The 24,443-nt window shown below is 41.6% G+C and overlaps 1 protein-coding gene across 3 annotated transcripts in view; it reads left to right on the forward strand.

Annotated features, from left to right (window-relative positions):
- Nucleotides 1–395: 395 nt before the first annotated feature.
- Nucleotides 396–24,443, forward strand: part of znf438 (zinc finger protein 438) — a 67,178-nt gene continuing 43,130 nt past the window's right edge. Inside the window, exon 1 of one of the 3 annotated variants that reach the window (XM_041814093.1) lies at nt 396–515. The gene's annotated coding sequence lies outside the window, so the exon portion shown is untranslated. The remainder of the gene's footprint in view (nt 516–24,443) is intronic. The other 2 variants (XM_041814091.1, XM_041814092.1) reach the window with 2 other exon arrangements.

Here is a 24,443-nt window from a genome sequence, read left to right on the forward strand (position 1 = left end):
GACGAAAATGTTACGTTACGGTTAGGATATCCTATAATAACTATGAAGCTTCTTTTCCGTGTCTGACATGCTCTCAGCTGTCTGACAGTGACAGCTCTGTCAGTGTGGGGCTACAGGTTACTACTGAGCCACTCATTGGCTGCACTGACAGCGCAGAGCAAAGTAGGTCTCCGGAATTTTGAGGGCTGTACCATTTCTGCCTTCACGGGATGGACTCCGGAAATTGGTAGCTGTATTAGTGGTCTCTCCGGCCGTCTGATACACTCATGTTTGTATTAAACATGTTGTTCTCGTATATTAGTGCGTAACCAATTATTTCCCAGCTACTGGGAAGAAAATTATAAGATTTTATCAGCTCGTTGATATGTGTTTGCCCCTGCCGGATCAGGCCGACGGTTTCGCCCAAAATGGCTGGAGAGAAACAGTTATGAGGATCGACGGTTTTCCCAGGTATTTGTCCAAAATGAGCCCGTCTGTTGCCTGAAGGTGCTTCCTCCACGCACTTGGGGATCCAGGTGAGACAAGTTTGCAGTTAGTCCGACATTTTCACTTCACACGCCGCTTTTCGAGCCAGGAAATGGGGCCAAACCTGACTCGTTTGCAATGTTATCACGGTAGCCTTCCTATGAAGCAGTCAGGAGCTCTGTCTTTGGTGTGTATTTACAGCACAAATGACAGCTTCAACTCGGGTAACAGCCTCCACAAAGTGTTGATTTTACGTGAAAGTGCACATGCAATAAACAGCGGATGGTTACATGCGGCAGAGCTGTCACACAGCGTGAGTGTAGTTAATGCAGAACAGGCCTGTAGCTAACCCTGCAGCTGTGTATCGCAGACATACGTCATCAGGCTAGGATTCCCTGCTGCTGCGCGTGTGAGGTATGGAAACACACTTTTAACGGTCCTCAACTCAGCACCTGAATGTCAGCTGTGCGCGTGCACATATACAATGTACACAGGTGAACTTTAGAGGAGAGGAGTTGTTAAGTAGTATAGATTTTGGTTGTTGCTTTTAGCTGGACTTTGGTTGCCTTAAAGAGGAGAATTTGAGGATAACCTTTAGCAACTCAGCTACAGTATAAACATTTTATGCAACTTTTGAAGTTGCTGTGGATAAAATCAAATGTAGTGAGGATTGTGTTTCTTAGTTGGAACAGAAAAGTAGAATAGGCACTTATAGTGCACATATGTTACTCCAACTTGTCAGCTGTTCTGATCTTCTGATACTTTTTGTGGCACTGAAAAGACAATCTGTAGTTTTCACAATTTCTGATCATCCAAACAAATTAAAGATCTTGCATAGGACTTTTATTTTTGTTGCTGTGGTATTGAGATAGGTTTCAAAGTTGTTTGATTTTCACTGGGGTTGTATCCAAGTCTAAAATTCAGGTATATATAGGTATATTCAGGTATAATGACAACCCCAACTGAAAATTTACTGGTTATTTTCTTAATAGGTAGTCACTCAGTAATGTCACTAACAAGTATGTCAAGTGTGGTTTATGCTCACCTGCGTGAGAAAGACTCAGCGGTTGTGTTGAAGATAAATTTAGTAATATGATACAGCCTGTTGGGGTGTTGTCATGATACCAAAATTTTAAACAAGTTACAACTAGGCCTGTCTAAAGATGGCATTTTTTAATCACAATTAATCTCAGAATTTCTGTAGTTAATCACAATTAATCACATCCTTGTTGTCACATTTTAAAATTCCCCTATTTTACATTTAAAAGTGATTTTCATGTTTAGATTTTTCTACTGTCTTAAACTAAGAATTATTTACTTCCTGTTTGGGTACAGACTGCTATTATCAGTGGATCAAAGATTATGGCATGGACTTAATCATAGAAAAAGGAATTTGTTATGGATTACCAAGGAAATAACATTCAGAACATTCAGAACATTCAACCTGCAATTTCCACATAGGATGACTGCGCTGTGCACCGAAGCGAGCGGGTTTGCTCCGACCGAAGGCGAGCAACCTCACCCACTGGAGGTGTGGCTAGATCGCTACCCCGTGGTGCGCAGCCCTGATCAGTGGGCAGAGATCAGGAGAGAACTATGAGTTCACGCAGGAATAGTATGTCAAACTTTTATTTTTTTTTTTTTAAGATTTATTTTTGGCCTTTATTTGATAGGACAGTGGATGGAGTCGGAAACAGGGAAGAGAGCGGGGAAAGACATGCAGGTCCCGGGTCGCCTGTGTATATGGCGCGTGCCTTAACCATTTGACTATCGGCGTGCCAAGTAGTATGTCAAATTTTTTTAGGTTAATTTATCATCCTTTCTGGTATAAGTCCATGGTATTTTTGCTTTTGCCATGGAGTGAGTACATTAGGAAGTTGAAAGTTTAATGTTTGCGTAAAGTATTTGTGGTTTTATGTAACATTCTTTGGCTAAATGTCCTCAAAAGTGAACTTTTCCTTGTTAATGGCATCGTTGTAGCTGTGTGACCCACTGACCTCTCAGTGACCCTTTGCTCTTGCTTCAGGATGGGACGTAATGCTAATATAGTGATGATTTACGATAGGGGGCCCGTGCGTTGTGTTGTATTTTGAAAGAACCGGATATTCTACACTTGTGACTTATTTTCTGTAGCTTTCTGATCGATGGGAGTTGATGCAGTTTTAGTAGCGGCCAGTGCTGAAAATAGACGAGCAGCGTATCTGGAACGAAGTGGAGCAGAGTGGTGCTCCAGGGACACCCCGCTGTCAGACTGGAGCACCGCCTGTGGAAATGCACTGATAGACAAGAGAGGGAGCGATTTGCTCCGCAGTATGATTTGCCGGCGGGTTGCAGCGCAGTTGCTATATGTGGAGACTGGAGTTAAGGGTGAGGGGATAATATGAAAAATAACACACCACACACAAAGGAAAACCAAAAGAGTGTGAGGAATTGGCACCCAACCCTTAAGATCAGGGTAAGGGTGAGGAGGAGGTGGAATAAAGTGAAAAATAACATCTTACTAACTAAGGAAAAACCCATCAAGTCTTAGTACGTCACTTCCCGCCCCATGTTTGAGGTTGCCCCACCATAGAGATCTGCAGTCAGATGCCTCTCGAATATACAGCATGAAATACATGCACAGTGACCGACATTCATCTTCAGTGATATGAATCGGCAACCCATTTTTCCTTGACTTTAGCTGACAATGCCACTGAGTCATCTCATCGCTACAGTTCCAGTGTAGGAGAGCTCTGTAGGCCACAACTTGATGTGACTTCTCAGTTTCCATCTCTGTTCCCCATTTCCTTAAATGTAGGGACTTTTTGTAAAATCTGAGAAGAAATAAATAGCAATAAAAAATAAAAATAATTAATATTATAATGCTGAAAAACAATGCATCAAATGTAGAAACAGAAATTCTATCTGTATTGTATTCATGGTAACTGCCACTTTATCAACACATTGATAATGGGCTCTCATGTCTGTGGCTCCTTCCTTGTACATTTTTTCCAGGAATTGAGGAAAATAATCTGTAGTTAAATGGAGATGATTCACTTGAAGGTGAAAATTTCCCTCCGGTTGGATGCATCGCATTAGAATTGGAAATCTTTTCCCATTGTGGTATGAAGCATGTTCCAGACAGTTTTTGGGGTTTTCCTTTACAGATACAGCAATTTATTACTTTGACGATGTGAATCAGCCCAGTTATGTCTCATTTAAATGCTCGTGGTCAGCATACTCGGCACGGCTTCTTTCTTCATGTAGGGTAACTGGACTGGAGTGTTTTATTATTAGTGATGTTAAAGTTATTCAGGATTTAAAAGGTTCCCAGTCCAGGCTCTTCCTTAAAATCAGACAGTTGTGGAGTTTCAGCAGCTTTTAGTGCCTTTCTTAAATGGTCTGATGTCAGTCTGACATAATCAGGTTTTGTATGTGTCAGATAAACAAAAGCCTCCCTCATGTTAATGAAACTTTATTTGGAACAGAAAATGCTCTCACAGTCACACATTTTTGCTGCTGTCTCAGCTTAATTTTGTGCTGATGATGGAAAGCAGGTTCCACAAATCAGCAAACACTTTTACATTCATTTCAACCTTAATACTCATAACAGAAACTCAGCCAACACATCTGTTCTATGTACTGTCTTTCAGAGTTCACAGTACCAATATCTCTTCACTAGCAGTTCAGTTTGGTTGTGGTGTGTTATCTTTGAGACATTCTGTTTTCTGCTTGATACGATGGGCTGTCTAACACAAACATCCTCTTAATTTAAGACAGTACAAATTACATAGTAACAGCATACGAAGAAGAGTTTTTTGAGGAAATCTCTTAGCTTAAATGTAAACCTTTACCGAGTTACTCAAAAAAAAAAAAAAGCAGCAAAACTGGAACTTCTGAAAAGTGAAAATACAGGGCTGTACTCAAAGGCGGCACAAGGAGTTGGCTTCTGGGGCTTAAGCCCTGAATGTTTTCTTAAAAACCCTGAATCTGTTGGGGTGGTTAAAAGTTGCTTATGTACACTACGATGGATAAATGCAAAAAGAAATAAGTGATGCTGGGTGATGCACAGCAGCGCAGGGGTTAGCACTGTTATACCTCACAGCAAGAAGGTTGCTGGTTTGCTTCCCATACACTGCCTTTCTGTGCAGAGTTTACATGTTCTCCCCATGCATGTGTGGCTTCTCTCCAGGCACTCTGGCTTCCTCCCACCACCAAAAACAGTGACTGCTGGGATAGGCTCCAGCCCCCCACGACCCACCGCGATGGATGGAACATTGGGCCTTGCTGATTACAACATGGATATTTGATTCTCAAAGCCAAACATAACTTAAAAACGTCTCATCTTATTTTTTTTTAAATACCATTAGCAACTTATGCTCACTCTCTGCAGTATAAAAGTAACTTTTGACATTGTTCTTAAAATACAATATTTTTTATGCTCTTTGTTTGAAAATGCATAGTTCCAGTTGTGAACTTCTACACCAAATACCTTCCCTATTTTTGGAAAGCAACTTACAAAATAAATAACATTTTTAGGAGGCAGAGAGGGAAATTATAGAACCTCATCAAGGTGTTTCATTATTTTAGAATGATAATGATACTTTTAGTGCCCTAGATTGAGGATAAAATTATGTAAGCACTTGCGATAGTTTTTGGTGGAATTTTATCATATTTTCTGCCCAAATGATGCCTAGATTTGCTGGCAGTTTAACTATAAATTTGTGTTTTAAATGTAATAAAAGAGAGTGCATTAGCAAAAAATTCTTGGGAAGCAGCCCCCTGGACTATCCTTTGCTTGGCTTTGGTCCTGATATTTAACACGTCTGGCGGTGCTGTTCGGTGTTTGTCTTTCTCCGATCTCTCCCCCCATATTTCCTGTCTCTCTTCTCTCCTATCAAAAAAAAGGCAAACATTTCCCATAAAACACTGTAAAAACAAGGAAAATGTCACACAACGCTTGACACAATGAGTCATTTTGTACATGCACTCCTACATATTCCTCAATGTAAAACAGTGTCAAACAGTGCTTCTCAGAGATAAAGCACCTTGAAGCTGCCTCCTACCCCTAAGTCATGGTTTCAGGTGTGCAGGACTCTTTTGAGTATTAAATCTAAAAGTCAGCATCATGATATACATCTCTTTGTTTTGTTTGATTTCCTGAACAAACACGGTTAAGAATTTCTTCTTATTGTTGTTGTTATTGTTATTGTAAATAATAATTTGACACCGCTTGTGTTTGAATTGAGGTACTTTCAGAATGGGATGCCACAAGCCAGAAAAAAAACTAAAAAAAACTCCATGTGACACTCTTTAATCAACTAAAATGCCTTTTTTGGCATGGTCAATTTGACCTTAAAAAGAAACCTTTTAGATTTGTATCAGGATTAAACCTTCATCAGGAAGTCAGAAAGACTCATGACTTCAGTTAGTTTCCTGAGAATATATCAGGCATGCAAATAATGTACAGTTGCAGCCAAAATGAAAGCTGTTGACTTTGTGAGTTCTCAAAGAAGAAGTCGTGGTGCTGACAGAAGAAGAGGGATATTTTAGAGTCTGAGGAAATGAACCTCAGAAAATTGCGTACATACATCTCAGCAGCTAAGTGGCAAAATGTGTCTTTTTTTAAATTTGTGTGAGCTGCTTTTAACTTCTAAAATGCCTCAGTCTGCTTTAAGTGGCTGCTGTCTGTTTGCTGTTTTGAGAACTCTGAACCTGTCATGTTGTATAAGTTCAGGTCACATCAGTTAAGCAGAAGAGAGTAAACAGGCCTCACAGGCCATATTAGGTGTGTGACAATGCTAGGGCTGTAAGACTATAACATTTTAAACCCCAGTTAACTGCTGTTGAGTAATCAGGTGCAGTTTTATCTATGCTTTAAATGAATTTATCTGTTCAAGTTTTAATTTCTGTTTATATTTTTGTCTTTATAGTCCTGTAACTTTAAAAAAATTTAAGTGACATTACTATGGCACAACTGTTCTTAAAGCCCAAGTTGTCCTAGAAAGAGGAGTGTTTGGAGCTTATCTGTACACCACAGGGTTGATGTTTTACAAGCTTTAAAAAACAAAAAGTCCAGGAGGGACAAAATGGTTAAAATATAGCTTAGGGCTTGAAGGATAAAAAAGTGCTTTTATTTTGAAGGGGGATATAAGGAACTTCTTGTAGGTTGTGCAGTAGCTAAAGAATGCTGTACAAGCATAAAACAAGCTAAAGAGAGTAAAATAATACAAGGTGTGCACCAGGAGTGCACAGTTTTATCGCTAAAACGGTTAAATTCGTTTTTCAAATTAGCCAGCGAGGGATTTACGAGTCAGTTAAACTAATTATCTATAATTTTTCATAAACACAGGCTTGAAATCATGGTCTGTAATGCCACTAAAGGGCGCTGTAGCTCCAGTCAATGGCCGCTGCCTTCCTGTCTGGCACTTCACGGATGTAAACATGAGAAGCTCACTGGTGGCTTAGCGGTTAGCGTCTGGTGGGAACAGCGCGGTATGCCAGTTTTCTAAAGTAGTAAATGGATATAAAGTGGTATGTAAGCTGTCGAGGGTTGAACTCACGTGTAACTTCCATCTGAAGTGAAAAGAGGCCACATGTCAAAGCACGATATTAATCAGCAAAGAGGAATGAAAGCTGGCGGCGCTAGCTGCTAATGTAGCCTAATGTCACACCTGTTAACACAATGACCCTGTGAGAAATTTGACTGTTTTCTAGAGATTTTCTCCTGTTTGAACTAGTCGATGAAATAAAATTTAAATGAGTGTTTAGCCAAATGGGTAAATCGACGCTTAGGAACATCTTTAGTTTACTACTTTGAAAGGAGCAGTGGTGTCCTTATTTTCCATCACTGTGAGGACAGGATGCTAAGGTGAGTAGCACCAAGCTTCAATAGCTTTACTACATTTTACAAAACAGCATGGGATTGTTGTAATTTTAGAAATAAAATGGGTTTATTTCTGGTCTTAATCTCATCAGGATTAATGCATTAACAGTGACAGCTCACTAATGTAAGTCTATTCTCCTCTAATAAATAACGTTTACATTTTGAGCAGCTCCTTACTCAATTAGAGAATGAGCTGGCCTGCTTCTATTCTTGTGTAGAGGGTTTTTGCCGACTCAGAGCAGCTCCCAGCCTTATAGATGAGTCAGTGTGAGGAACAACCCCCCTTTCTGCATGCACACACAGCAGACTTTGACAAAGACTGCCCCCTTTTATCTTGTAGCCCACCGTGGGAAGCGTCTAACACTTTAAGGTTCATTGCATACATTGATTGTGAAAGCAGACTCTTATGTGTGATATCATCTATCAGCAGAATATGGGCAAGGGGTCAGCATGCAGACCTGGCATCCAGCGTAAACACATGCCAGGCAATCGAGTGCAGCATTTACTTTGGCCGCCAAGCAGTTCCAGTGTGGTTTCACATGTGGCTAGACGAGGAGGGGTGAAAGCAGGCAGAGGAAACTTAGATGCTTGTCTAACATTTCCGCTCAATCATAGCCATGATCATGTTACCATAACACACACACAATTCTTTTGCTGAGGCGCCACTCATCGCCACGCTTTGATGTAACGGTCTGAGGAGAAGGTAATAACAAAAAAGTTGAGAGTGTTCCTAAAATCTTGTTGACATTTTGCATGATTGGTATGAGAATGCTGCCAAATAGTCAGCCTGTTGGTCTGACTGGAGCGGTGGACACTAGCTGCTGCTAAGTGTTGAGTTTGCTTTAAGGCTTGGCCTACTTTTTCAATTATGGCATCTCTGCATTATGGCTGCAGTATAGGAAGGAATTAAAATGCAGCTCTTGCCTAAAAATATATGGCCTAATTTAGCTGTGCATTCAAAGGTGGGACCCTTTTGTGAAGATTTTTGGAACTTCTGTGCCAAAATTAAAAAGTCCATCAGCCTTTTTAAGCTTGATTAAATAAAACCATTGCACATAGAAATATATTTTTTAGTTTTACCTGAATTATGAGCATCTGATTGGGTCCTGTCTGTTAAGTGCTGCCCAAAGATGTCATAAGTAGAGTGCTGAAGAACAAGGAAAGTGCATCTCCTGTCTGAATAATGAATGGAGACCATATTGTGGATGGAAAAAAGGAGGATGTGGTTCAGTAATAGTCTGGTCGAACATTTCTTTCTCTCTAAATTGTTGCTCTTGCAGACGCTTGTTTCCAAGAAAAGTTAATGAAAATTACATGTGAAGCCTAATGAGTGACTTTTACAGGATTTGTAGGCTGCAGGCATATTATTATATTAGGCCGCTCCTTGGAGCATTAGAGGAGTTTCTGGCTGTGTTCCACCTCCAGCAAACCTTTTTGTTTCCCTGTGTGCATGGTAAAAGTTGGTTGTTTTTTGTGGCAGCATCAGAAGAGCTTGATGGGAGTGGAGAGGACTGGATCTGTCGTTTCACTCAGCGTAATGATGCACATCAGAAGTCTCTGCTAAAAAAGTGAAGTCAAACAGTTATAAAATAGAGTTCAGTGGCTCTGCCAACCTCATGTGACCACTGCTGTGGTGCCCTCGGGCAAAACTCTTTACCCCAAAAGGCTTCAGACAACAGCAGATAACACTTTGGCTGTTAAGGCAAAGAAGTTTGAAATGTGTTCCTGTAAATCTGTAAAAAGGCTTAAAAAAGGAAGTCATTTCCTGTTAAGATCCTCAAAAAGAGTTGCAGTAAGGTTTTGCAATCAGGAGTTTTCCCCATTTTCTTTTATTGTAGTTCTATTTTTGTTTATTGGCTCAGTGTTACTTCAGCAGGGACGTTTAGTGTACCGAAGAAGATTTTCTTTATTAATCTCTAAATAGGGAGACTCAATTTGACTCTTTGTTACACACACTTTCAGTTGAGTTCAATTCAATTCAGACATTTTTTTAAGGCACTCAGAGCTGCAGTATTACAGAAAGCAAAGAGCAGAAGTCTAACAGTTAATCACAACTTGAAAATATATAAAGAGAAGTTTTAAAACATGAATATAAAGTACGTGTGTCTTTATACAAAAATAAACACTATAAAGAGATGGCTTTACATGTTGGTCTCAGATATTGATAGTAACAGCAGATACATAAATGATCCAAGCTGTCGAATAACAGGCAAAAACACTGAAAGCCAAGAATGGTTGTAGTTAGGGGTGTGACGAGATCTCGTACCACAAGATCAAAACGCCACGAGATTTCTCGTCGAGGAAAACTCCATCTAGCGAGATCAATATTGCACAGACAGCAGGAGCAGCAGCTCTCCTGACATAAAACAATACAAACTGGAAGTTAAAAAAGATCACAAAGATCCCATAATAACTTTATAATTGTTTGTTTGACAGCTAATCAATTAAGAGAGCTGATCTGTGACCCATTCAGATCACCACTCCAACCCCCACCCCCTCTTCTGCATGCACTACTTTGGGCAGCACATGATCCGCCTGTTCATAATAAGTTCATCATAACGGTGTGAAATGATGAAATGCTGCTGCTGGAAACCTCCGTGAGGTGAATTCAGCGATTATTTCATTTGTGTATGCGCACAGACTCGCTCATAGTGCCAGTATCTATGACTTCATACCTTTGATTCTGTCGCTCTTTGTCATGTCTACTTCTCTTCTCACCGTCAGCCACACATCCATCAGCTGTTTACTGTTCGTATCATCACTCAGGAACTTAAAAGGAGTTGCGCAACAGGTTGTTGTGTACTGCAGCAGTAAACTTAGCAAAATGAACTCTGTTTGAGCGCCATAGAGTCCATTGTTAGCTCCAAAAAGCGAAGTCCTAGCCCCAGTTAAGCACACCCTGTTGTCTGACAACAGACAGAGCAGAGGCGCACACTGGCTCTCCAATGCACACACATTAACACACACATCTGACACATCTGTGCGTTGTTTTCAACACTGCCAAAGCTCATATGAGGAAAAAAAGACCACAAAACGATAAAATAATCTGTTTCTCTAAATGACAACGAACGTGTTGCTGACAGAAAGATTTCTTTTGAGTGTTTTAAACAGAGATGTCATTAAAGAGGATGATAAATAGTTTAATTTTACTGATGCAGCTCTTTATATTTAGGCAAGGTCTGTTAAACGTTTCAATGAGGAAGTTAAAGCCTGTCGTCTTTATGTGGGTAACAGATTGATTGATGTGACCTGCCATGAATCTTACTGATGACAGTGTTAACCTTCATAAAGGGTTTTAGTTAAAGTTTGTGCAGCTGTCTACACATCAGCAGACATGCGCAGCCAACAGAGGCAGCGACACACTGTATCTGGCTACTCAGGGGCTCCGTAGTAACAGAAACGAGAGAGAAAATTAATGAAATTAATGAATAGAAAAGCTCAGTGACGTGCTTGCCTGACCGGGCAAGTCCTCACAAGTTTTGCTTGCCCGTCAGCTTTTTGAAGTTGCCCCGGGCATTCAGGCAACTGTTAATGTCGGACCCTGGGTAGGTATATAAACAGGGCAATGTGAAAGAGATGAACACTAAATAAATAAAGTGGTTGTGGTGCTATAAATAAGAAATATAAAATGACTGGGTAAAATGAAGGTGCCGTAGAGTAAGACAAGACAAAGATTCAGCTGTGACTGTTGGGTGGTCCATATGAATTTGTCTTTTATGAGAAGGATCTGTAAGGTGCATCAAAAAGGACAAGTTTTAAATGTAAACAGTAAGTTTTGCCGTAAAGGTTCATGGCCATAATGATGAGATACAGAAATCAAAGTTTCAGACACCAAGGTTTAATAGTTGTAGGTTTATTACAGGGAATTAAAATGGTCTGCTTTAGAAAATGTTGGCTGTGTGTATAATAAAATGATATTCCATTTTCCTGTGAAAGAGGAGAGTGACAGGTTAATTCCTGTTTAAATGTTTTGGCCTATATAAAGATGTATACATTTATTTATGTCTCCCAGCCTCAATTAGTCAATAAGTGTCAGACGCTGGGGAAAATAGAAGTCATTTTGGGCCTACACATGTTTATTCTGTCTGAGACAGGCTTGTGAATTTGAAACCCAGGCCCACGCCTTGTCATTCCTCTGCGGTCCCTCCCACCAGGCGGTGGGCGCTGCACGTGCACGAGAGGCAGCAGAGAGGCGTTCACTTTCATCCCCCTGTCATTTGGCCGCGTCCCAGTTCTCCTGTCTAACCGCGGCTCATTTCTCCACTCGTCCCGCCCACCGTCTCCGCAGCCTCTCATCCCTCTGCGTATCTTTCCTTCAAACACATTTGTGTGTCTCCCTCTCTTCATCCCACAGCTATGATTTAGGCGTCAGGGTTGCTCCCACTCCCTCCCCAGGCCTGGATCGAGTTACCCTGCCATTACTCAGTCGTTCCCCTGCGAGGCTGCTCCGTGTCAGGCGTAGAGGAGCCTGCCTGCTCGCCGCCTGCCTTGTCGGACCTGCGGACTAGCGCGGTGCGACCACAGACGCCCCTGGTCAGTGGAGGCGCTCCAGCTATGGCACAGGCTGCCTGGAAAAATCAAGGAAATGACGAGTGGCGGGGAATGGGGTTAGATTTAGTTTGGGATCTGTGTTTTCAATTTCATGTGAGGTGAAGGAAACTTCAGCATGTATATGCTGCCTTTAAGAACCACCGGTTAAATTAGACATCTTTGTGTTGTTGTTTTCACCCTCTCTCTTACACCACAAATTTTACTCCAAACTGCACCACAAGGCCCATCCCTGCCATGCGTCACAAGTCGACTGATGATTTGTGAACCTCATCGTTTTATGGTTATGTAATGTCGGTCTCCCTGACGAGTAAAACCTCTTGTTAAACCCCACGCCGCCCTACTCCCATAAAAGTGAGTGATGCAGGGCCTTGCTATCCCGTTAACGTTGGTCTCTTCCTTCAGTAGGTTTCATGGTGCTGGATGGGATCAGTCCAGCTGGCTTAACCAAAGCATGACTCTGCAGAAATTTTACCATCATAGCTTTATCGCTTGATTAATGCTGGCTGAGTAAAACCACTGAATCCTATTGGTCTAATTTATGAGAGTGAATGAGCATCAGTGTACCTGTGTCTCTGCCCACGCCCTTTCATAGAGTGTAAAGTTTTATAGAGGCTACAGCATCTTCCTCCTTCTCCTCCTATTAAGCTTGTTGTGCACTCTGGTGGAGCCATAACTCCCTTTCTTGCTATCGCCAAGCTTTCAGCTCCTCAGTAATTTATTTACAGTCTGACATATGGCTGTCCTGCACAATGTGAGGTAACATATCGCACAGGAAGGCCCGCTCAGGCTCGGCTAATCCTTTCTAATTGAAAGGGAGGCAGCGTTGTGGGCCAGTGGCTTGTATGTCGCTCATCTCTCTGTGCTTGTTTTACAGTAATGAGACATCTGGGGCCACAGAACAGAGCTGTTTGTGGAGGGAGAAACGACTTCGGAGCCTGGGGCTTGTGAGGGCTGTCACAGACAAAACAACAGAGCTGACTGCATGTTTGCTCCCGTTTATTTGTGGGCATCTTACTTTACCTTGGCACAGACTCTTTTGCCCTGCTAATGTTAGATTAGATTTGTTTCACTGGAAAGAATAATACATTTTGAATTTTTAGGACAAGGGCAAGGCTATTTTAGGACGGGGAGGTTCTCACTGCCCAGTCTTATTTTTGGCTGGCGTTCCCCACATGTCTCGTCTTGGTCTGTAGTGTTCTTTTCTATTGATAGAAGTTCACTTTAAGGCTCTTAACTTACAACCCTGATTTCAAAAAAGTTGGGGCGCTTTGCAAAATGTAAATAAAAACTGAATGCAGTGATCAGAAAATCTCATAAACCTACATTTAATTCACAACAGAACTTAACATATCAGATGTTAAAACAGACATTTGACCATTTTATGAAAAATATTAGCTTATTTTGATTTTGATGGCAACAAAACATCTCAAAAAAGAAGGGACAGGGCCATGTCCAGTCCAGACCTCAGGGGGAGAGGTCTGGACTACAGGCAGGTCAGTCCAGCAACCAGACTCTTCTACTGCCAAACCATGTTGTTGTGATGGTTGCGGCATGTGGTTTAGCATTGTCTTGCTGAAATATTCAGGGCGATCCCTGAAAAAGATGTAGACTTTATGGGAGCATATGTTACCCTTAAACCACTTTGTACTTTTTTGCATTGATTATGCCTTAACTTGCATTTTGGATAGCATGGGGAACTGTGTTGATGGACCATGGTTTCTGGAAGTGTCTGAGCCAATGCAATGATTTCTAGTACAGAATCATGCCTGTTTGCAGTGATGCCTGAGAGCCCAGGAATCACAAGCATCCAATCCTGACCTTCTGCCTTGTCCCGTGCACACAGAGATGTCTCCAGATTCGCTGAGTCTTTTGATGATATTGTGTACTGTAGATGGGGAGATGCTCAAAGTCTTTTGGGGAACATTTTTCTGATATTGTTCCACAATCATTTTTTTGAAGATTGATGAATCTCTGTTTATCTGTACTTATCTTTACCTCCTTTGATGCCCGGCCTTGTAACTGACCTGCAAAATGCTCCTCCAGCTGCTTTTCATTCGTACTGCTTACTTTTCCAGCCTTTTGTTGCACAGTCAGTACCTTTTTGAAATGTGCTGCTGCCATCAAAATTTAAAATGAGCTAATATTTCTCATGAAATGGTAAAATGTGGCAGTTTCATCATCTGATTTGTTGGAAATGGGGTTGAATAGAAACCATTTTGCTTGCGTATTTAATTGAAACCAATAAAGAAGTGCAGAATTTTTCTATGAATATATTTTGGTGAAGATTGTCAGCACTGATGCATTAATCGGGATGTATAATGTTCATGATTAGTGGGCTAATTTTTTTAGGTTATTTTTATCTCATGCGTTAATCTTCCTTTCAGTACACTTTGGTTAAGCCACTGCAGTGTCTCCCTGCCACGAGTGTGAGGAAAATAAGTCCACCACTGCTTCCTGTCTCATTTCACTTTTATATGCTCACCTTTTGTCTTTGATACAGTCAAGGTTCCCTATTTTTATACTTTCAAAATAAAAGCAGGTCTGTATCTAAACAGGAAGCATGTAGTTTAGGACTTTAAAAAGTTTAAAAATGGATCCAGCACCTTGTATTTCTTTTCTTCAATAAACCGGTGTCATTTTCATATTGGAAACTTGTCCTTAATGAACTCCTAGACTGTCATCTTGTTCTCATTGGGTAGCAGTGGGTCAGCCGTTTACTTGTTCTTTGGGTTTGCTGCAAGTGCTTTTTGTTTTTTCTTGAAGCTAAAATTGAGCAGTGCAGAGCAATAGCATGACAAGCTTTAATGTTTGTCAACCAAAAGTGAAATTGACTACAAACTACAAAAGTCAGTGATGGAAGCCAGAAAGGAAGCCGAAACTGAGGGCAGCATAATGCCAGACAGCGTAGAGTAAGGCCGATGACTTCAGTCTCTGGCTGCTCTGATGCTCTAAAAGATGACTGCAAGACAAGCTTGAAATGTGGTAACAGTATGTAATACTAGGCAGGCCAGCTGTTGTTGATGGCTCTGTTATTGATGACTGTCAGTGCCAGTATCAGTGTGTCAATGGCAGATGAATTTTCAACAGAGAGTCTGGTTCTGCTCAAGTTTTCTAACTGTTTATAGGGCATTTTCTGCTGCCATGGTTTCATAAGTGTGTCAATATTGGATTGATCAGAACAGTTAAACTAATCTAACCAATGTTATTTAACTCAGGTTCATCTCTTTTTAGCAGAATGTAATGTTAGTATACATGTTTTATTTTAACCATGAACTAATGAAACACCTTAAAAATTCATAATTTATTGCTGCATCCTGAGAGTTCCTAACCTTGCAAAGCAGATGAAGATGCTTGTTTCCTTGTTTCTCACTGGTGAATCCATCTTGCAAAGCTCCTGTCTGAACCATTTGGGCCCGGTTAGAAAATGACAGGATCAATCAGCGACGAGGGGCAGTATTTTCAGGCTTGGCGGTAAGCGAACAGCAACAAGAGGCTGGTGCAGTTATGGCAGAAGAGCTTAGCTTGGATGCTGTTTAAGCGCTAGTTTGATCAGAACTTGACAACATTTCTTCGTTAAAAGAACAAAGAACAGCAGTGAGTTGTTTTCTTTTCAAAAATGACAAAAGTCGTGTACTGACATGTCTTTAGTCGCCATGGTTTGGGTTATTCCTCGGTAGCTGTGCATGCGCACCTCGGTCGCTGCTACGTCCCGTGTTTTGTTGCTCTGATTGGCCCGTAAAGATGTGAAAGACAGAAAGTTCATCCAGTCACACTCCGAGTTTTTTTTCAAGGCCTCTGCCTTTTCCCAAACGCTTACTATTGAATGTTTTCCAGATGAATGTGTGAAACAAATCCAACTGGCGTGTCAGGTTAGAGAGTTCCCGTGAATAGATAAGTGCAGGGCAGTGGCGCTGTCTGTTAAATGTGTTTTCTCAGCTGTTCGCTCATACTGCTGCCTTGTTTACATGCTTCAAGCTACAAGCAGCCTTCTCTGCCTTGTTTTGCCCCTTTTCACCCTGTAATGTGGACCTGGCAGTGTGTTAAGGCAGGTCTGCAGCTACAGTCCAGATCCAGTTGGACACGCTAAGCCCTCTACAGCTCACAGGAGACCTTTAAATTACTGCTTTTCACGAGCAGAAAAGCACCTCACATGTTTGAGGAGGATTGGAGGAGATTTTTTTTCTTTGTTTTGCTGTTATTTTTTTCCGTCCCGGCGGCAAATACACACATATAAATGGTTGTTACATCTGATATCTCTGCTGATGCTGTCTTTGCAGTTAAAAGTAGAAGTAAAATACTCACGTGTCAGCAGCACACCAGTGTTACTTCATGTTTTATCCCACTCAGGGAAACATACCCTCACATTCTGAAAGGAAACCGGCTAACTTTGGCAGAGATACTTGAGGAGCTTAAGGTTAATACTAAACTGCTGTAATCCATGATTTTATAGGTTTGAAGGCAGAGATAGCAATGGTTCAGCATGTACCTGTCAGTACTAAATGATTGCTTATTTCCTGATGAGGGGGGCGGGGGACGGATGGAGGGGTAATAACAAGCAGCTGCCTCAGCTGGACCTTACCTCTGCTTTCTGGAGACCTGCATGCCAAAACAGCCACTTTATCTTAACTTCTGCAGGAGAGAGTGGGGTAAGATGAGCCAGCCAGTGGGTAGGTTGATCCACCCTATGCACCTGTACATGGCTTTAGTCATGTAACCATGGATTCAGGAAGTATCTGCTTTTGCCCTTCAAAGTAAATTTTTCTACATACCAGGAATATCGACTTTCATCAAGGCCCAAAAGTAAAAAAAAAAAAAAAAAATTATAGGACATCAGTTCCAAAAAGGTTGGGACACTGTAGAATTTGAATAAAAACAGAAGACAATGATTTGCAAATCTCATAAACCCATCATTTATTCACTATGGAACATAAACAACACATCAGATTTTAAAACAATTTTACCATTTCATGAAAAATACAAACTCATTTGAATTTGACGGCTGCAACACATCTGAAAAAAGTAGGGACAGGGCTGTGTATAGCATTGTGTAGCATTCCCTCTTCTTTTAACAGTAGTCTGTAAATGTCTGGGAAGGGAGGAGACCAGTTGTTGGAGTTTTGGGAGAGCAATGTTGTCCCATTCTTGTCTGATGTAGGATTCAAGCTGCTCAACAGTCCTGGTTCGTCTGTGCTGGACTTTTCTTTTAATGATGCGCTAATTGGTGGAAGGTCTGGATTGCAGGCAGGCCAGTTCAGCACCTGGACACTTCTGCTGTGAAGACATGCTGTTGTGATGGATGTGGTTCAGCATTTTCTTGCTGAAATATGTGAGGCTGTCACTGAAAGAGATGTTGACTTGATAGGAGCATATGTTGCTCTAAAATCTCTATATACTCTTCAGCATTGATAGTGACTTTCCAGATGTGCCGGCTGCCCACGCCATAGGCACAAATACAACCCCATACCATCAGAGATGCAGGCTTGTGAAATGTGCTCTTCTAACAAGCTCATTTTCTCCTCTTTAATCCGCATGACATGTTGTTTTTGATTTCCAAAAATAATTTCTGATTATGAGTCATGTGACCACTAGAGATGGGTATTACAACACAGATATTGATACTTGATATTTGATATTTTATTGATAGAAAGTGCAATGAAGTTCTGATGACAATTTACATTTCTTAAAGTTACAAGGACAGGAAGTTAAATTATTACATTAGATTCACATGTAGCTTCTTCTTTTCATGATAAGTTTTAACTCACATTTGTGGGTAACATGGCAAACTGTGTTGACAGTTAAAGGTCATATATTATGCAAAATACACTTTATCAGGCTTTTCTAATGTGCCCCTGGGCTGTCCTCAATCCCCAAAAGAATCAGAAAAATCCATTCCCTTCCCCCCTCTCTTTCTCCACCTTTCAGAAAATGTGTGCTGAAAAAAGCCATTTTTGGATTTTCCCCTCATGATGTCATGTGGGGAGTTAGCCCCTCCCCCAGGTTCCAATGGCCTTCCCCTCTTGGAAGAAAGTTCTGCCCTCCTCTCCTGATCCTTCTCTCAGCTGCCAGCTAAGAGGAGGATCAGGAGAGCCACATCCATTAAGCTGCATCCATTTCCTGAGAGGGGCGGGGTCAGACAGCTCAGTAACATTTAAAGCCACAGACACAGAAACAGCTCAATCTGAGCAGGGCTGAAACAGAGGGGTTGTAGACATGCAGAAATCTAATAGTGGAGTGTTTTTTCAGCCACAAACTTCACAAGCATGTTTGGGGACCTCTGAGACCAATATAGACTTGTCTTAAAGGGGTAAAATATGTGACCTTAAATGATTTTTGGAGGTGTCCCTGGGCCCATGCAGTGATTTCCAGTATAGAATCATGCCTGTTTTTAATGCACTGTCACCTGAGGCCCCAATGACCATGAGCATCTATTATTGACCTTTGGCCTTGCTCCTTGTGCACAGAGATTTCTCCAGATTCTCTGAATCTATATTATGTGTTGTGGATGGTGGGATATTTAAAGCCTTTGCAATTTTATGTTGAGGAAAATTGTTCTGAAATCATTCCACAATCTTTAGACATGGTTTTTCATGGACTGGTGACCCTCTGCCCATCTTTACTTCTGAGGGGCTTGGCTTCTCTAAAATGCTTCTTTTAAACCCAGTCATGTTAATGACCTGTTTCCAATTAACCTAATTAGTTGTAAAATGCTCCTCCATCTGTTTTTCACTAGTACCACTTACTTTTTTGCTGATAATTTCATTTGACAGCAAAGATCTTGAAGTACAGGTTCATGTTTTCATTGTATCTCTGTCTCATTTTTCCAGACCTTGAGGACGGCTTAAGTAAAAACTGGCTCATCATACCCCACTCTCCCCTACCGCCCGTTCACGCCACAAACCGCTGTAGGTGGCAGGATCAATCAGGATGAAGTTCCAGAAAAAGCTTGATCCACCTTGATGAGTGCTAACTTTCTGTGAGGCGATGTCGTGAGGAAGAATTACGAGCGAATGAAAAGCGTTATTGTTTGTCCAGCTCACTCACTCACTCAACGCCCACTGCTTATGACAATCCTTTTTATTCTCCCTACTGCGGCTTTCTTTTGTGATTAGCTAAATGCTCCATCGATCCGCCAAGTTGAGGCACCCGGAGCGAGGGGAGCCATATTTATCACACGGTGAGAGGAGAGCGCAGGATGTTGCAGCGGCTGTCCCTCCTTCATTGGAAAACGATAAACATAAATCTGTGGAATGCATCCGTGTGATATAAGTCCACTCCGGACTGTAGAGGAGGAAGGGGGGCGGTGTAGGCTTGATCTTCTCAGTTTTCCTCAGGCGGTAGACTTAGAGAACCGCAGCTCTATGGGGTTTGCTGACATTTGAGGAAAATAAAGCCCACCTTCAGCAAAGGCACACTTGCAAATCAGTGTCACAAGAGCAGGATTGGTGCTTCAAAACCAGAGCGGGCTTCTGACAAGGCCCCTTCAGCAATGCAGAGGGACTCTGCGCAGGGCAAGGCTTCTCCCTGTGAATCACAGCTAATTAACGAAGTAATTAAGATCAGAATCTCTGCTCCGAGAAGGACTCTAAATTGTCTATACATTCAAATAGGCCATCAAAAGGAAATCCCCTCCATTCATGAAAGAGGGTAAAATTAAAGCGTTCAGACCCTCTCCTCTCTATTATCCCTGCTGTGTGTCACACAAGGGACATCTGTTGAAAAGAGCAAGCCAATGTTATGGTGAGTTAAAGCCCTCTCCGCTCCATCAGAAGAACTGTTCATAATGCATTCGCTATACATATTTCAGCCTGAGTGAATTTATTTCAATAAATAATGTCACTCCAAGGACACGCTTCGATCTTTCCGCAGCAGCCTCGCTGACTGTAAGCCACACCATATTGTTATCTCATTCCTCTTGTGGGGAATGATAGATTAACAAACAGTTTAGAAGCAGGACACTGAGCATGTCCGCACTTTTATCATCACTACACTCTGCCAAAATAGCCTCTCTAGATGATGGATGTATTTTCCACTTTTATTCTGCCTTACAGGCTGCAAGGAGATCTACATGCACCGCCATGATGTGGGATAGTTGTATAGTTGGTGTGATTTATGGATGGGATTATGCCCAGTGAGCTTCGTCTGGTCGGCAGTATTTAGGTGGTGCTGTCACTTTGTAGAAATGTTAGATGTGGAGTCTTTAAATTCTTCCCAGGACTGAAAGAAAAGTACTGCAGTGCTCTCTCCTGTACTCAGTACATTTAAATGCACAGTCAAGTCGAGCTATGATTGTGGCTCAATTATACAGTTTAAATGCACTACATTTTAAACCCACTCTGTCAAGAAACACACATAATTTACAGCTATATTTCTTTATGAGCAGTCTTTAATTAACATTTATTGCTGTTATCTATATTTATATCCCCCTGCCCTTCCATGAGCCTACATAGAAATCATTAACAGCACACAATGCACTTCAGTGCTGATAAGGAAAGCATGCGGCACAGAGAGAAGCAGCAGAAAACCCAGAGCAGAGCAGACATCAGGGACAACATTTATTAAGTAAGAAACAGATTAAGGAGGAGCTGGGGTGGAGGAGGATTGCAAGACTAGTTTGCAGAGAATAGCCAGGCTAGAGCAGTTCAAATAAAGCAGCGTGAGAATAATTAGTCAATAGCAAACCAGTGGCCTGCCTGAACTTACACTATGCACTTGATTTTTGGTACAAGTAAGATGAATGCCACATCTTTGGTGATAATAAACATGTCCTGCCCAGAATTCACAGCAGTAGCTCTTCTTTATTGTACGAAATAAGAGCAAGGGTAACGTTTAGATGATCCTAGAGGGGGCAAATTCAACCATAGGAATCCACAATCTCACACAAAGTCACTTTTTTAGAATAACTGCAGCATAGCCTCTATAGCCTAAAATAAATCAACGTTTAGTTTTTTCAAATCAACCTCATCATAAAATATACTATTAGAAGCAATCATGTTTAATCCTAAATCTCTTTTAAAAATATAGTGATATTATGAAAAATATATATTACCCAGCCCTACTCAAGATCTCTCTACAGGTCCTCTGTGCCTTCTTGCAGCTCAGTTTGTTTCTCTTCTCATTGAGAATTTCAGAAGCAGCTGTGGCTGGCATGCCAATCAGTTGCACATAAGAGGCTGACACGGGAGAGGACTTTCATTCCTGTCCCATCCCACTCCCACAGAAATAATCCCATCCCTTCCCAGTCCCAAACCAGAGTAGAAATAAAATCCCATCCCATCCCACTCCCAACAGAATAACTCTCGCTCCCATCCCACTCCCCTTTTTTTTTACCCCCATCCTGCTCATTTTAATATTCAGTATTTACCCAAGCATGGCATCTAATGTTGTATTTAGTGTATTAAAACATAGTTTCCTTTAAACAACATTTACAGCTTGCATTGTTGGAGGACCAGCTGAGGTGGTTTGGGCCTCTGATAAGGATGCTTCCCTGTGGAGGTATTCCAGGCACGTCCAACTGGAAGGAGACCCTGGGGTAGACCCAGGACTCGCTGGAGTGTTAACATATTTCATCTGGCCAGGGAACACCTCAGAATCCCCCAGGAAGAGCTGGAAAATATTGCTGGGGAGAGGGACATCTGGGTGGACTTTCTTAGTCTGCTGCTACCGCAACTCGGCCCCCGATAAGAGGAAGAAAATGGATGGATGGATTGTTGGAGGGAGTGTCAGCTGTGGCAGTGCTGTTTCTAGTGTGGGAGGTGTAGTTGGTTTGACTTGTGTTGCAGTGTTATGAGCAAAAAGGCTGCCAAGTGTGGTCAATACATGATGCTTCTGTCCATTTTCCGCTAAAAATACCTAACCAAATGAACATAAAAACTGCATGTGCATATTTACACATAAAAATAGGTCTATTGTTATGGGTTTCCTGCTCCCGCCCACTCCCACTTGCTTTTTTTCCATCCCATCCCAATCACAAATTGAATCTTGTCAAATAGTGGAATGACTCATCCCGTGGGATTCCAGTGGGAATCTTCAGGAAAATGTTGGCCTCTATTGCGCTTAAAGTACCCTCATGTGCTTTGTTTAACTTCCTCATCAAAATTAAGGTCCTTGTAACGAGTATCTGACATACTGACGTCTGTTGTCAGCTGTTCAAATGGAGAGGGAAGTATGATAAAGTTTTCAAACTAATTACTGTGAAGTTAAAAATGCAGGGAGTCGTAGTCTGTGGCAATTGTGGCAATCGTGTTTTTGTTGCAAGAGGTTTGGCATCATGTAAAATGACTGCTCCACGGCGTCATGACCTCCTGATGCAATCTTTATAGTTTCATTCTCAACTGCATCTGCACAGCCTGCTGGCGTGTGTAGACAACAGGAGAATGTTTCCCACATTTTTTCAGCTAGTTTCAACCACATCAGAGACGTCGTGTGCTGCAAACTCAGCTGATCTGGACAGCAGCTGGAGGGTGCGCAAAGCTAAAACTTGTCAGACTGCTGTCTGTCTTTTTTTTTTTTTTTTTTTTTTTTTTTTTCATATTTTAGCATTTTCTCTCACAGCAGCATGCACTTAAGATTTATCGGCAGTTGTCATCAGCACATGTTGCGTTTTTTCTGGCCGATAAGCGTTCACAGGGCCACCATCAGCCAATGCTGATCCTCCACTGATGCACTGATGCTTCATTAATCATGTTTGTAAAATCATGTCTATGACAAAATGAGGGAGAAAGGCTGTTAAAGAGGCACTGCTAGGCTCTTAGCTCATGGCTAATTTGCCCCCATTGTTAATGCCAGTAGCTTCACTGAACAGCAAAGCCACACTAGGAGAGCTGCTGAAATAATGCATGGACTGTTTACATAACAGGCCAGCAAGTGATTTCTGTGGATCTCAATGAGGATCTCAGCACTGGTCCCTTCTCTGCCTGCAGATCCTTGGTCCTGTTTATCTGTCCTGCTGGGTCACAGGACAGTGCAGGAATAGGCCTCTTACAGTGGGACTTACTGGCTGATAAGCGTTTTCTGCTCAAGGTACAAAGCAAACCCCTGTTTCCTGGGCTGTCTTGGGCAATTTATGCCGAGCTCAGTGCAGAGCCAGAACATTTCCACTTGTGTTTCACCTCAGTCTATAAACTGTGGCGAAAGATAGATCAGGTCAGGCCAGTGATGGGGAAATTCAAACAGAGTCTATGTTGAGTTAGAAGCCACTTCTGCTTTTCTCAGTGCTTTTCTGGGATTGCGTTTGACCCCTGGGTCTTCACACATCACCTCTCTGAAAGCTGATGTAGGTGGAGAAGTGGAAGTGATTCTTTAAAGGTTTGTTAAAAGTCCTGATGTGTCTTTGCTAAATTTAGCATTTGAAGAAAAAAACTGCTATACCTATAAATGCTGTCAGGCCCTCTTTCATGTTACTGTAAAAATCAGCCACATAACCAAAATCACTTCCCGTTCTCTTTCCTTTCAGGCAGGAAGGGGTTACTCTCCATGTTTCCTGTCCAATTCCCCAGAGCCGGGCTACGTTCTGATTGCTTTCTTGATGTTAAACATTCCCAGGCTCCTATAACCTTCTAGCTTGCCTCTGCTGTCCAAGAGCCGTCCCAGGTGAACGAGTGGGCGAACCTCCTGTTTTTTAAGGATAAAATCTTGACAATTTTTTCCTTTTTTTCTCACAGGGGGTGGGAGATAGGGGGACTGGAGGGGCAGGGAGGCGTGTGATGGGAAAGCATTCCTTTTTTGCATTCCGTTTAGTTGGCGTAAGGCTGTGGGAAAGAATGTTTCCCCCAACTATGGTTGGTTTGAGTCCGTGTTTCTTATGAGAGCAGCTTGTAATCAAGCTGAAGGTTTGATAGCAAAAATGCATGGATGTGATTTTAACCCTATAGAAGCAGAGCTCTTATGGCATTAATTGTTCAGTTTTTTTCTGTGCAAGATTCTCTTTGATTAATGTTTCTCACAATACCAGAATTTTAATCAAAATCAAATTATATTTATGTGTTTGAAACAAACAGTATGATGGATAGCCGCATGACTGCACGTGAGCATCTGACATCGCATTGCCTTGCAAAGCATTTGCATGCTCGCTGGCCAAACTCTATCCATTTAAAATGTTTAATTTCAGGCCCTCATTGTTAACACTATTACATTTAGTGCTATATATTAAAATGCTGACAAACAGGAGTGTAGCACTTTCTATTTACAAGCTTTGACAGCTCTGAGCTGTATTTCGTAAACTTTCTTGTTGACTGTGCTTTGGAAAACTGGTGCGTTATTTTAGCCTTACAGTGAACTCAGAACATAGCTTAACAAGTAGAACCATAATGTCTTAAGTCTTTCTGTGATACTTGTTTTTCATGCTATTGTGAGTTTTACTGCTCAATATCAAAATTACAATGACAAAGAAGGCCACATCACTGACTCTCTGTCTCTCTTTCTCTCCATTATGCTCTAATCAGGACGTCTCCATAACGATAGGCGTGTTTAAGCATGCTCAGTTTGACCTAGCATGACATGACGGAACAGCCTGGCATTGGTTGACAGCCCCTCACAAAGCATTCTGGGAAAACATCATGGCCAT

Source organism: Cheilinus undulatus, linkage group 19 (assembly GCF_018320785.1).
Source record: "Cheilinus undulatus linkage group 19, ASM1832078v1, whole genome shotgun sequence".
In the NCBI taxonomy this organism is placed as follows: Eukaryota; Metazoa; Chordata; class Actinopteri; order Labriformes; family Labridae; genus Cheilinus; species Cheilinus undulatus.